This window comes from Lactuca virosa, chromosome 2, assembly GCF_052849685.1.
Source record: "Lactuca virosa cultivar CGN04683 chromosome 2, Lactuca_virosa_CGN04683_v6, whole genome shotgun sequence".
Lineage (NCBI taxonomy): Eukaryota > Viridiplantae > Streptophyta > Magnoliopsida > Asterales > Asteraceae > Lactuca > Lactuca virosa.
Window position 1 is genome coordinate 138,250,294 of NC_136427.1, and position 12,896 is coordinate 138,263,189.

Sequence of the window (12,896 nt, forward strand, 5' to 3'; positions counted from 1 at the left end):
TATTTTATTTAGGAATCCTTTTTCATCCTGTAAGTCCAACCAAACACATGAATTCGAGGGAATCGGAATCTTTTTCCCTCGAATTTCATTCCTTTCCTGCCAACCAAACGCACCCTAAAAGTTTTGTGAATAACTGGAAGTCCTAAATTCAAGTAACCACGATCCACCAAAAGTAAAATCTAAAATTTCAAACTATCTGATAATAACTATGAAAGAAAAAAAAAACTAAAAAGTCTAAAAAAATATAACTGAATGTACCGCCATTCTCCATCTTTGTTGATTTTATCTCCGATCTTGGTACCACTATGAACCCAACCTTCATTAGTCGTCGAATGCTATCACCGGTTCTCAGCCTCTTCGGCCTCTGCGTCGACGAAGATTCACTTTTACTGCTCCACTCACTTATAACTCCAGACTTGTTCTTTGTATATTGTTCCTTCTCGGTGGTTGCTTAAGTTTTTTTTTTTTTTTTTTTTGGTAAAGTTTTGTTAAAAGGAGTCAAAGAGTACAATACATTGTGTGTGTTTGTGTGTCAATATGAATTGTCTTTTCTATCAAACACTAGAAACTAAAGACTACCTTAGGTATAGTACTTGTAGCTCAGAATCACTGTATCTTCTATTAGCTTTTTCGAATAGATGTGTGATAGTATATAATTATATATATTTGTTACTAATTTTTTTAGACATATAAGATAGTTAGGTATCTTTATTAACAAATGTATAAACCATTCGTCTTGTTCATAATTATTTCTGTATTAGTATACTGTTTTACTATTTAATTTTGTAAGTTAGATTTGAGGATATATAAAGAAATAGTTCATTAGAATACTGTTTTGAGAAAAATCTTTATCATCAAGGTCTTTTTTTCTAAAAGATAATGCTAACAGATTATTATAGATTCAGACAAATAGTTGTTAGTTGTTTGATAATTGAGATTCAAAGATCTAGTTCGTAATTGTTAGAAAAAAGGACTAATAAACAAAATGTATAAGAATTTTTTTTGATATGTTATCATCCAAAGAATTTATTGAACTTGTTTATATTATTCTATTTTGAAGTTTAGTTTCAGCCCCTCCGACTTTAGTGCTAGTATTCCGCCCCTGCCACTAGAAAAATGTTGTCAGCTCAGCGCCATATCAACACCTGGTTAACTACAAACTCACTTACCAAACCATTAGCCTTTGGAAATGGTTTACCACTCAACATTATTTATTTATTTATTTATTTATTTAAAGATTAAATTAAATAAAAGAATAATTTAAAACAGAATGCTTAGCCAATCACATGCAAAGAAACGGTAAAAAAAGCTTAACCAATCACATGCGTCGTCTTCATCCATCTTCATGGCCACTCCACAGCCAAGCCACCAGACACAGACACATGGGCGGTGTTCACGTGTGACTTGGCTGTCCACCTCAGCTCTCACACATCTTTTTGGCACCCACTCCAGATAGCCTAAAGACCGATGACAACAATAACCAACAAGGAAAGGCCAAAAGAATCACTTTAACCCCTTACATTAACTTACCATTTCTAGAAATTAGGACACAAGAATAAGATTTCTTTTGCAGTGGTGGAACCAGAAAGAAGTTTGAGGGTAACAAAAATTTCAACGTAAGACCTAAAGATGGATTTCTAGTGAATGAATAATGATATTTGTATAGATAAATGAAATCTAAATATTTTCCTGTAAACTTCATTACATTCAAGATAAATGAATATATATAAATTATAGAGGAAACGGGCCCGAATACAATGGGCTAATATAAATTGAGTTATCTATACATGTATACAAATAATACAAATAATAATGATCCGCTAATAGCGCCCCCCCCCCCCCCCCCCCCCCCCCCCGCAGTGCGAACGGGAAGAGAATCACGAACGTTCAAGCTGCACCGAATATCTAGAAAAAGAGACGAAGGAATACTCTTGGTAAATATGTCAGGATACCAAGAAGAAGATGGCACATGTAAGACTTGTATGTGATCGGTTGAAACCTTGTCTTGAACAAATGAAGATCGATCTCAATATGCTTTGTCCGTCGGTGTTAAACCGGGTTAGCAGGCATGTACACTGCACTCATGTTGTCACAATAAGCAATGGTATCCCGATGTTGTGAGTAGTGAAGTTCAAGAAGCAAATTGTTAATCCAACAAGTTTCTTCAACGATGTTGGTAACAATTCGATATTCTTTTTTGACATTAGACTAAGAAACGGTATTCTGACGTTTCGATGACCAAGACAACATGTTGTGTCCCCAAAAGACACAATATCTGGATGTAGATCGCGGGTGACTGGGTAACCGACCCAATGGACATCAAAGTAACCAATGATGTCACAAGACGAAGAGCTGAAACGTTGAAGACCATGACCTGTAGTGTCACGTATATAACGAAGTGTTGGATTAGTGTCTAAGTCCATAACTATAATTGGTATGTACTTGACCCGATTTGGCATGATCCATTTAGGTTGCATGACATCGGAACAAATTGGATAGACTTTTGTGAGAAAATGATATTTATGATTTATTAATATATTATAAGTTCTAATATATTAATATGAAATCATATTATTTAATTAGTATTGATCAATAATTAATTTGGAATTAATTTTGTTATCAAAAGAGACTAACTAAATATATGGGATTGATTATGTAAATCATTCATTCTTATATATGTGGGCTTATGATCCATAGTTCTTCATGTTGGGCTAAATCCATGGGGTAACCCATGGATACTCCATGGATGTTTAAACCCATGGATCATGAGGAATATGGAAAGTCATGAGTTACATGGTGTAACCCTAATAGCCACAATATATAAAGACCCCATAGCTCAAGAAATCGGCGCCAATGGATTCATATGAGAGGGCTAGCCGATTTTGAGCATAAGAACTATTCTCTCAAGTTATTCCAAGTTGTTGGTGGTGTTGTGTGAGCCATTTGAGGTGTCACACTTGGGGCACTAGGCTCTTAAGCTCCATGGAATCAAGCTACAACAAAGAGGTATGTCATTCTACTAGATTCTTGTATTGTATATACTTCATATTATTCTAGTTAGGATGAAACCTTGGAATATTGAATATTTGCATGTATAATAGAGAAAACATAGATCCAAGGTTTATAGGTTTGCATGTACACCATAGGAGTGTTAGAATGCTCAAAACCCAACAGTAGTATCAGAGCCAAGGCTTGTTTTCAATTATACTTGATGCAAATGGCTGAAAATCGAAGTTTTTTGCTGTCTGGATAGGGGACTCGACGAGTCCATTAAGGGACTCGACGAGTCCACGTACAAACTCATCCAACTCGTCAAGTTTGTTCTTGCACTCGGCGAGTTGGACCCCTTGACAGCATATCTTCGAGTTTTTTTTTGGCTGGAATTGGACTAGGAACATTACCCTAAGCTGTTTTTGAAATTATAAACATGTTTTTAATGTGGTAATGTTCATGCTAATCCAATTTCAAAGATAATTGTCATAATTTCAAGATTTGTATTAGTTTATATGTTCATGCTAGTTTCTTGAAGATTGATGATATGAATTATCTTGTTCTTATGAGTTGGTTTAGATTAACAGAAAAATTATGTGATAATTTGTTTTCGATCCAAATTGATCTAAAAGTTGGTCATAATATGTGTTTTTGTAACTTGTCCTCAAGTTATATGAAAAGTCTCATTTATGAGTTTTAAGACTCATAAGATTTCCATAAGTTATGAAAAAAATGAAGAGTCTCATTTTTAAATGTTTTAAAGTCTTCCATAACTTGTCCTCAAGTTATGGAACTTGAAGAGTTTTTCCATTAAAACTACTTTAAACTCATAAGTTATGGAAACCAAAAGTTTTTTGAATTGTTCAAAACTTGCCCTCAAGTGTTGGAATTTGTAAAGTTTACCCCCATGAATACTTTAATTCCAAGTTAGACCCTTAGAATTTTAATAGTTTAAAATTCAACCTTTATACTATTATAATATTATAGGTTTAATATTTATATATATGTATAAGAGTAATTCAGTCTTATCGTTTGTAGGCCTCATTCACGAAGTCCGTCTATAAGGGGGGGGGGGGGGGGGTATAAGGTTACTGCCTATAAAATGACAGTTTAATGGGTGTCCATTCTCACCCACCGCTTCCTTGACTGGTGGAGGGTCGTTAGTCGAACGGGTAGAAAAAGGACTATAATTCTCATTAAAAGTATAATGATAAATATAAAGTAACTAAACCTTTTATAAATTTCCAATCTTAGTTACTTTAGGAAAATGTGAAATTGGTGCTAACCCATGAAATTACACTTTGTACCTTACCAAGTCGTTGGTGGAGCGTGTGTGGGTAACCGACACACTAACATGGACTAGTAAGAGTGGCAAAGGGTGACTTAATGTTTATCATAGATCAGTGGAGCGCGTGTGGGTAACCGACACATCGATTAGGTGATAAAGTTAAGGGTACCAAGTTAATTTGCATGGTCAGTCACACCTTGTTTGTGATCCTCGGCATCCCAGTCACAAACTTTAGAGGGCACAACCGAGATTTAAACATGCCATTGAAAAGTTCAATGAATCTCAAAAGATCTAGGAGTTTCAATCCAATTAAAACCCAATACCCTATTAGGTTTTCATGGTGGAAATTGGTGAATCGTCATTCACCTACCTTCAAATATTTTATAGCTTGGATTACGGCATCCGTCTTCCAAGTTATAAAATATTGTGTTGGGTCCTAGCCTTAATATTTCATATTGGGTGTTATATTAAGGACTTAAATCAACTAACTTGAATTTCTCCCATTGTAGATGTCTGGTTCAGACAACTATGATCTTCCCAAATCTCTTGGAACAAGCTTTCCTAATGAAGATGATGTCCCATGATTGGATCATGGAAATCATACTTTTCTTCCTCCACCTCCTCCAATTATTCTCCCTAACCCACAATTTCAAGGTCACTCAAGCCCTATTGGCAAGCAAAGTCTGTGTGTGCTCACATCTTGGAGATGAAGTCATATATAGACAGGCCGGGAGAGTTGGGTGTCAAAGTCTTGAGGAAGTTGGTTGTTGACTAGGTTCTTCAATCACTTCCTAATTCACATAGTGAGTTCCTTTGCGACTAATATATGACAGACTGTGACACCCAAAAATTTTGAACAAATTTAAAACTTCAAAGACATGTCAAGTTCATCAAAACATTACAACTTTGTTTTCAAAATACATTTTTATCAGAGTATTCCCAGAACCATAAACATAATAGGAGGAGCTGTACGATCATGCCTTCGCCTTACCGCGATCCCCTGATGTACCTGAAACAATAAACTGAAACTGTAAGCCCGAGAGCTTAGTGAGTTACCCCCAAAATACCAACCACATAACCATGCCATATAAACATATAACCAAACAGCAAGCATAATGAGCCTTCAGCCTGACTGGACCGCCTCACAGGCCTTCAGTCTATCTGGACCGCTCTCCGAGCCTTCGGCACGTCTGGACCGCCTCGCCGGGCCTTCAGCCTATCCGGACCGCTCGCTGGGCCTTCGGTCTGACTATCATACCCTCCGGGGTCTGTAGTCTATCCGGACCGCCCTGGGTATGTTGGCCTTCAGCACAAGGCATGACCACCTCAACCCAAACCCGCAATCAAGCAAACATGTGCACATACATATCATACGCTAGCATATAAAACAGTCAACCGATCTAACAGATCATAGCAACATCCTATAACCAGTATACCGACCTAGCTGGTTACTAACATAGTATCATCCTAACTACCAAGATGTAACTCAATAAGTATAACGTGCAATAACATGCAATAACCTGGATTCCAATCCAATAAGGGCCGACATTGGTGCCTTAGACCCTGTCGATATAGTGAGGAGAAACTCACCTTGCAACTGACGTCTGGAACTAGAAAGCTCAATTCCCGGATCACCAACACGAACCCCACCACCTATAGTTACCATAACATAATATACTCATAAGTCCTTAACCTTATAAGGTACTTCATAACCCACTAGCCAACCCCTGGTCAAAGTCAAAGTTCTCAGTCAAGGTCAACAGTCCATGTTGACCTTACTTGCCGAGTACCCTCGGCTACTCGTCGAGTTCCTTGAAACTCATCTGACTCGCCGAGTTGTTCTTCAACTCGTCGAGTCTTATGACAATCTTCAACGGACTCGCCGAGTTGTTCATACAACTCGTCGAGTTCACGTCCATCTTCATGTGACTCGCCGAGTCAACCCTGGGACTCGCCGAGTCCATTCAGTCCCTTTTCCATACAGATTTGATTTGAGCCATGCAGCGGCTCCAAATTACAGATCCAGGCTTCTAGGGTATGCTTCTCACGTAAAGTTGCAAACTTTACGTGCATGTGTAGCTACAAAGGTTCTAAAAGCCAATTCTAAGCCCTAAATGGAACTTCATACTCAAGAGGGACCTCAATCATGACCAAGATTGTAACTTTATGCTTATAGAATCCAAGGAGAGTCTAGATCTGGAGTTACAACTTCAGATCTAGCCCATAACTCATCTTTCCAACTTAACATTCCACCACAAACCCTAGAACTCCACAATAGAAGAGATTTACACAGAAAAGGCGATTTGGTTACCTCCAGAAGATGACAACTGAGATAAGAGCTGATCCCCACACTCCTCTTGCTCCAATATCCTTCTCCTCTAAGCCTTCTCCCTCCAAAATCCTCTACTCAAGCTTCAAACACACAAAGGCACACACACACACACACACACGTATTAGGGTTTTAAGGACTCTCTAGAACTGTAAGGAGGCCAAATGAGGCTGAGGTTCCTTTAAATAGGGGTGAAAACCCCGGAATTTAGGGTTTCAATTGCCAGCTCCTACTCGTCGAGTCCCACTATGGACTCGTCGAGTAGGTCACTTAATTCGCGTTCCCACCCCGCACCTACTCGAAGAGTAGTTCAGCCAACTCGTCGAGTAGAGCCTTACCCCATAAATCTTATATAACAATACCTGAGAATCGGGGCGTTACAACTCTCCCCCACTTGAACTAGACTTCGCCCTCGAAGTCTGCTGCAACGAATAACTCCGGGTAATGCTCCCGCATTTCGGCCTCCGACTCCCACGTCCACTCGGACCCCCTTCGATGCTCCCACTGTACTTTCACCAAAGATATATCCTTATTCCTCAGAATATTCCTCTTCTTCTCCAAAATGGCCACAGGTCTCTCCACATAGTTCAGGCGCTCATCGACCTGAATATCGTCCAGCGATACTACTGCCTCCTGGTCCATGATGCACTTTCGCAACTGCGAAACGTGGAAAGTGCTGTGTATCCGACGAAGCTCCTCCGGCAGCTCTAGCCTGTAAGCCACCTTGCCAACCCTGGCAATGATCCTGAACGGCCCAATATATCAGGGACCAAATTTTCCCCTCTTCCTGAAGCGAATCACGCCTTTCCAGGGCGAGACCTTCAGGAGTACCATGTCACCCACCTGAAATTCCAACTCAGATCGGCGTCTGTCGGCATAACTCTTCTGCCGACTCTGAGCGGTCTGCAAACGCTGCCTAACCTGCTGGATCTTTTCGGTAGTCTGCAAGACTACCTCCGTACTACCCATCACTCTATGTCCAACTTCACCCCAACAGACCGGGGTGCGACATTTTCGTCCGTACAACAGCTCGAATGGTGGGGCGCCAAGGCTAGAATGGTAGCTGTTGTTGTAGGCGAACTCCGCAAGCGGTAGGTGAGAATCCCAACTCCCACTGAAATCAATGACACATGCCCTCAACATGTCCTCGAGGGTCTGAATAGTCCGTTCGCTCTGGCCGTCTGTCTGCGGGTGGAATGCTGTGCTGAAGTGAAACCGCGTGCCCAGCTCCTCGTGAAACTTTTGCCAGAAGCGGGAGGTAAACCTGGCATCCCGATCAGAGACAATGGAAACAGGAACCCCATGGCGAGATACGATCTCGCGGACGTACAATTCGGCCAATTTCTCGGCCGATGAGCTCTCCCGTATAGCCAAGAAGTGAGCACTCTTGGTCAATCGATCCACGATGACCCATATAGCATCAAACCCCTTTGCCGTCCTCGGCAACTTGGTAATAAAATCCATCGCGATATGTTCCCATTTCCACATGGGAATCTCTAGGGGCTGCAGCTTTCCATGCGGCCTCTGATGCTCGGCCTTGACCATCCTACAGGTCAAGCACCTCTCGACGTACCAAGCGATCTCTCGCTTCATACACGGCCACCAATAGCTCAAACTCAAATCCCGGAACATTTTGGTGGCCCCCGTGTGAATAGAGAAATGAGAATTATGAGCCTCCTCCATAACCGTCTACCTAACCCCACCAGACACCGGAACCCAAACCCGACCGCATCGGGTCAATAGCCCTCGGCTATCCTGTATGAACCGGGTATTTTCACCCTTGATTCTCTCTAGCTTCCAATTCTCTGGTCGCATGCCCTCTACCTGGGCATCTCTGATCAAACTCACAAGCGGAGAACCTATCGCTATCCTCATACATACCGTGGGGGTGGAAGACTGTGACAACCGTCAAATTTTGGTCAATTCAAAGTCAACAAGTCAAACCGCTCAACTCCAATAACCCTTGTATGCTAGGGTTTACGTTATGTAATCACTATACAATTCGCTATTTTAATGAGAAATCATCATTTGGAAAGTTCATGTGTTTGATTTTCCTTAGCCTTAACAAGTGCTAAACAACGAACCAAAGCGATAAAACACTATTACACAATCATCGGGATTGTGTAAGACACTAAAACACGGTTTAATGGGGTTTACGAACCTTGCGTTGTGAAGCCGGACACTCAAATTAATCACAAACGAAACCTCTCTAAATCGTTTTCACTCTATCTCTTTCTATTTGAAATCTCTCCCAAATCTCTCTCAAAAGTTACTTTAACTTTTTGTAATCATTTGGGTCATCTCGACCCTTGACCGGGTCAAAAATCGCTTGAAACGGGGTAAAAACGAGTAAAATAGCTTTAAGGATCCGAAACCGAAGCTTCTGGACCGAAGCCTCGCATCCGAAGCCTCGCATCCGAGGCCTCTGATCCGAAGCGAGGGTCCGAAGTCCGAAGGTCCGAAGTCCGAAGGTCCGAAGGTCCGAAGTCCGAAGGTCCGAGGGTCCGAAGTCCGAAGCGATTTACCGGTTTTTCGACTACGACTTCGTTTTAACTCCGTTTTTCATTATTTTAACGTGGGATTTTTACCCAAAACTTTATTTTATAAACTAAGGCCCCAAAATATATAAATCTCCAGGGTTTTTATAAAATATATTAAAAGAATTGGTGATTGAACTAATTATTGAAGGAATATTTGCTTTTCCTTAATTTATGGCAAAAGCAAACCACTACCACCTCACTCTATGATTAGCCACTCTTTCCTACTACCCCTTGTCTCCTTAGTGGACCTTTACAGCCAATCTCCAGCTCTTCCCACGTTCTAAGAGCTGGAGGATTGATCCTCTCTCCTCATTCTCCATAAAACTCTTTCATTCTACACTTATCAACCAAGAACACTCTCCAAAATTCTCTCATCTTTTCTCTTAACTTCAAGAACTTCAAGGCTTTCTCCAGGGATTTCTTTCTTCAATTAGTAAGTATCTTCATCGTTCACATAATTATTAAACTCCATTCTACTCAAATCATTGATATCTTACACAAGTTCCATCTTATTCGGTGTTAGATTCTCGAATCATCAAGACATCTTCTTAGTGTTCTTGAGTTGAACACTTCCTCTCTCTCACTTTCATCTACTGAAACCACATAAGGTGAGTTCATACCCGTACACTTACATGTTTTTCTTAAGTTTTAAGGGGGGAATACAAGTAAAATCATCAAGAACACAATTAAACTTTTTCTAACAGATTACATCAGAAACGATGGACGTTAATCACGGACTGTTTTGGTCAACTTAAATATTTTAGTTTTCAAAACTGTTTCAGGTGCAAGTAGTTCAAACTCTTAGCTTTAAAATGGCTACTTGCACATCTCCATATGATTTTTTTACAATTTATGGTGATTTTTACAAAACTGCCTGTCATTTCAGAGGCAAACCCGGACCAGTCTGTGATTATGAACATTTTCACCTCTGTTAGAGATCACTAAAAATCATGATAAAATTTACGAACAAACTAGACTCATATTCCAAACTCTCAAAATTTGCGGATTTGGATTTAGAGCTTTGATGATTTTTCTGTAAATTTTCTAAGAACGGTAACAGAAACTGTTTTTAACGAAAAGTTGCTGTTAATTTCATATCACCTTGTAACATGTTGAGCAAGGTGTATATCTTTATGTGATTATATGTTACTACAATATATGACATTTTGTCTTAATATTTAGACACACATCAGTTTACAAATGGATTTGGTCATATAAAATACAAAGAATAACAAGTGATTATAATCAAAGTACAATAGATACATTCAAACATTAAATAAACTATTTTGAATATAGTTTGTATACATTACCACGTACTACCCTTGGTTGATAAACTATAATAGGTATAGTTTATGATACATTACATAACACATACATTTAAAAATGGTACATTTAAGGATATTTTCATTAAGCAAGGTACGGCCATACGGTACCAAATTTTCATAACACGTAATTCCGTTAATGACTTTGTGAGACATTTACTTCAAATTACCATTAAGTCCTGTATTGTAACCAGAGTCTCCTTGAGGGAGAACGTGATACTTGTGTATAGATCTATATTGGGTTTGACAAACCCACACCTAAACTGCATGCAACAGTTAGACCGATAGGTCTGGGGTGACAAATGTCATAACATTTCCGACGCCTGAAGAACGACGTTTTAGGCAACCTTGGTCATAGTATGGTTATAATAAACTCACATAAAGTATTAACAAACATTGGAATTTACGGGGACTTCATTAAAATTTAACGAGTTTATGTCGATTTAAACTTGCATTGTTTTACTATAAATATGATAAATTACTTGTACATTTCGGTCTTTGGGTTTTAAGACTACATTTACACATTAAGGAAAATATTGGATTTTTCTAACACAACTACTACTTTTACAAACGAAAAGCTTATGAACTCACCAACCTTTGTGTTGACACTTTTTCAAACAACTTGTATTCTCAGGAAATCATTAAACAGGTAATCAAGTGCTTTTGAGGATGGGACGCTAAGGCGTCTACTATTTCATATTTTATCAACATATTGTAATTGATTCGTAAACATGTAATTCATACAATGATGTAATTTTTTTTCAATTATATATATGTTGGTTGTGTTTGCTTGAATTACTATTACAATTGCTGTTATGATACTATACATGAAGTCCTCCACCCCCGGACGTTTCCGCCATCCTTGGTTTGGGGGTGTGACAAAGACCCAGCCGACTTGCGGCTCAAAGCATCCGCAACCACATTCGCTTTACCGGGGTGGTAAAGGATCTCACAATCGTAGTCCTTGACTACATCCAGCCACCTGCGCTGCCTCATGTTCAGGTTCGGCTGATCCATGATGTGTCTCAGGCTCTTGTGATCTGTGTAAATGGTACAGCGGACCCCATAGAGGTAATGTCTCCATATCTTGAGGGCGAACACCACCGCCCCCAGCTCCAAGTCATTCGTAGGGTATCTCGTCTCATGCGGCTTCAGCTGCCGTGATGCGTAGGCTATCACTCATCCTCTCTGCATGAGGACCGCCCCTAAACCTGTGATGGATGCATCACAGAACACCACAAAATCCTCAACTCCCACCGGGAGTGTCAATACTGGTGCCTCACACAAACGCTGACGGAGGGTCTCAAACGCCCTCTGCTGCTCGGGACCCCACCGGAAATCCACCCCCTTCCTCGTCAAACGAGTGAGGGGTACTGCAATCTTGGAGAAATCCCGTATGAACCTCCGGTAGTACCCTGCCAATCCCAGGAAGCTCCTAATATCTGTGGGAGATTTCGGAATCTCCCACTGCATAACCGCCTCGATTTTGGCCGGATCGACCAAAATCCCCTCCTGGTTAACGAGATGTCCGAGGAACTGGACCTCTCGTAACCAAAACTCACACTTCGAGAACTTGGGGTACAGCCGTTCCCGTCTCAGAACTCCTAACAGCTCTCATAGATGCTCCTCATGCTGCTCTCGGGACTTGGAATACACCAAGATATCATCTATAAACACTATGACCGAGCGATCAAGCATCGGTCTACAGACCCGATTCATCAGGTCCATGAACACCGCTGGCGCGTTGGTGAGCCCAAACGGCATCACCACGAACTCGTAATGTCCATAACGAGTTCAGAACGCGGTCTTCTCCACGTCCTCCTCTCTGACCCTGACCTGATGATACCCAGACCTCAAGTCTATCTTGGAAAACCAAGATGCACCCTGCAACTGATCGAAGAGATCGTCTATCCTCGGGAGTGGGTAACGGTTCTTCACCGTTAACTTATTCATCTCCCGATAATCGATACACATCCGGTGTGAACCGTCCTTCTTCCGGACGAAAAGTATCGGTGCTCCCCATGGAGAACTGCTAGGTCGAATGAACTGCTTGCCCAACAGCTCCTGTAGCTGCGACGACAGCTCCTGCATCTCTGGTGGTGCCAATCGGTACGACGCCTTAGCAATAGGGGCCGCACCTGGCACCAGGTCGATCCTGAACTCGACCTGCCTCTCCGGAGGTATCCCTGGTAACTCCTCTAGAAACACGTCTGCGAACTCCCTGACCACCGGTACATCGGACACCGAAATCTGATCCCTGACGCTCGTATCCAGCACATACGCTAGATAACCCACACACCCGTGCTGAATGTACTGTCGTGCCCTGGCAGCTGAACAAAATCCTGATCCCACTCTGGTGCCCTCGCCATATACAATCAGTTCTCCCCCTCTTGGGGTTCGAACTACCACTCGCTGGCCCTCGCAAT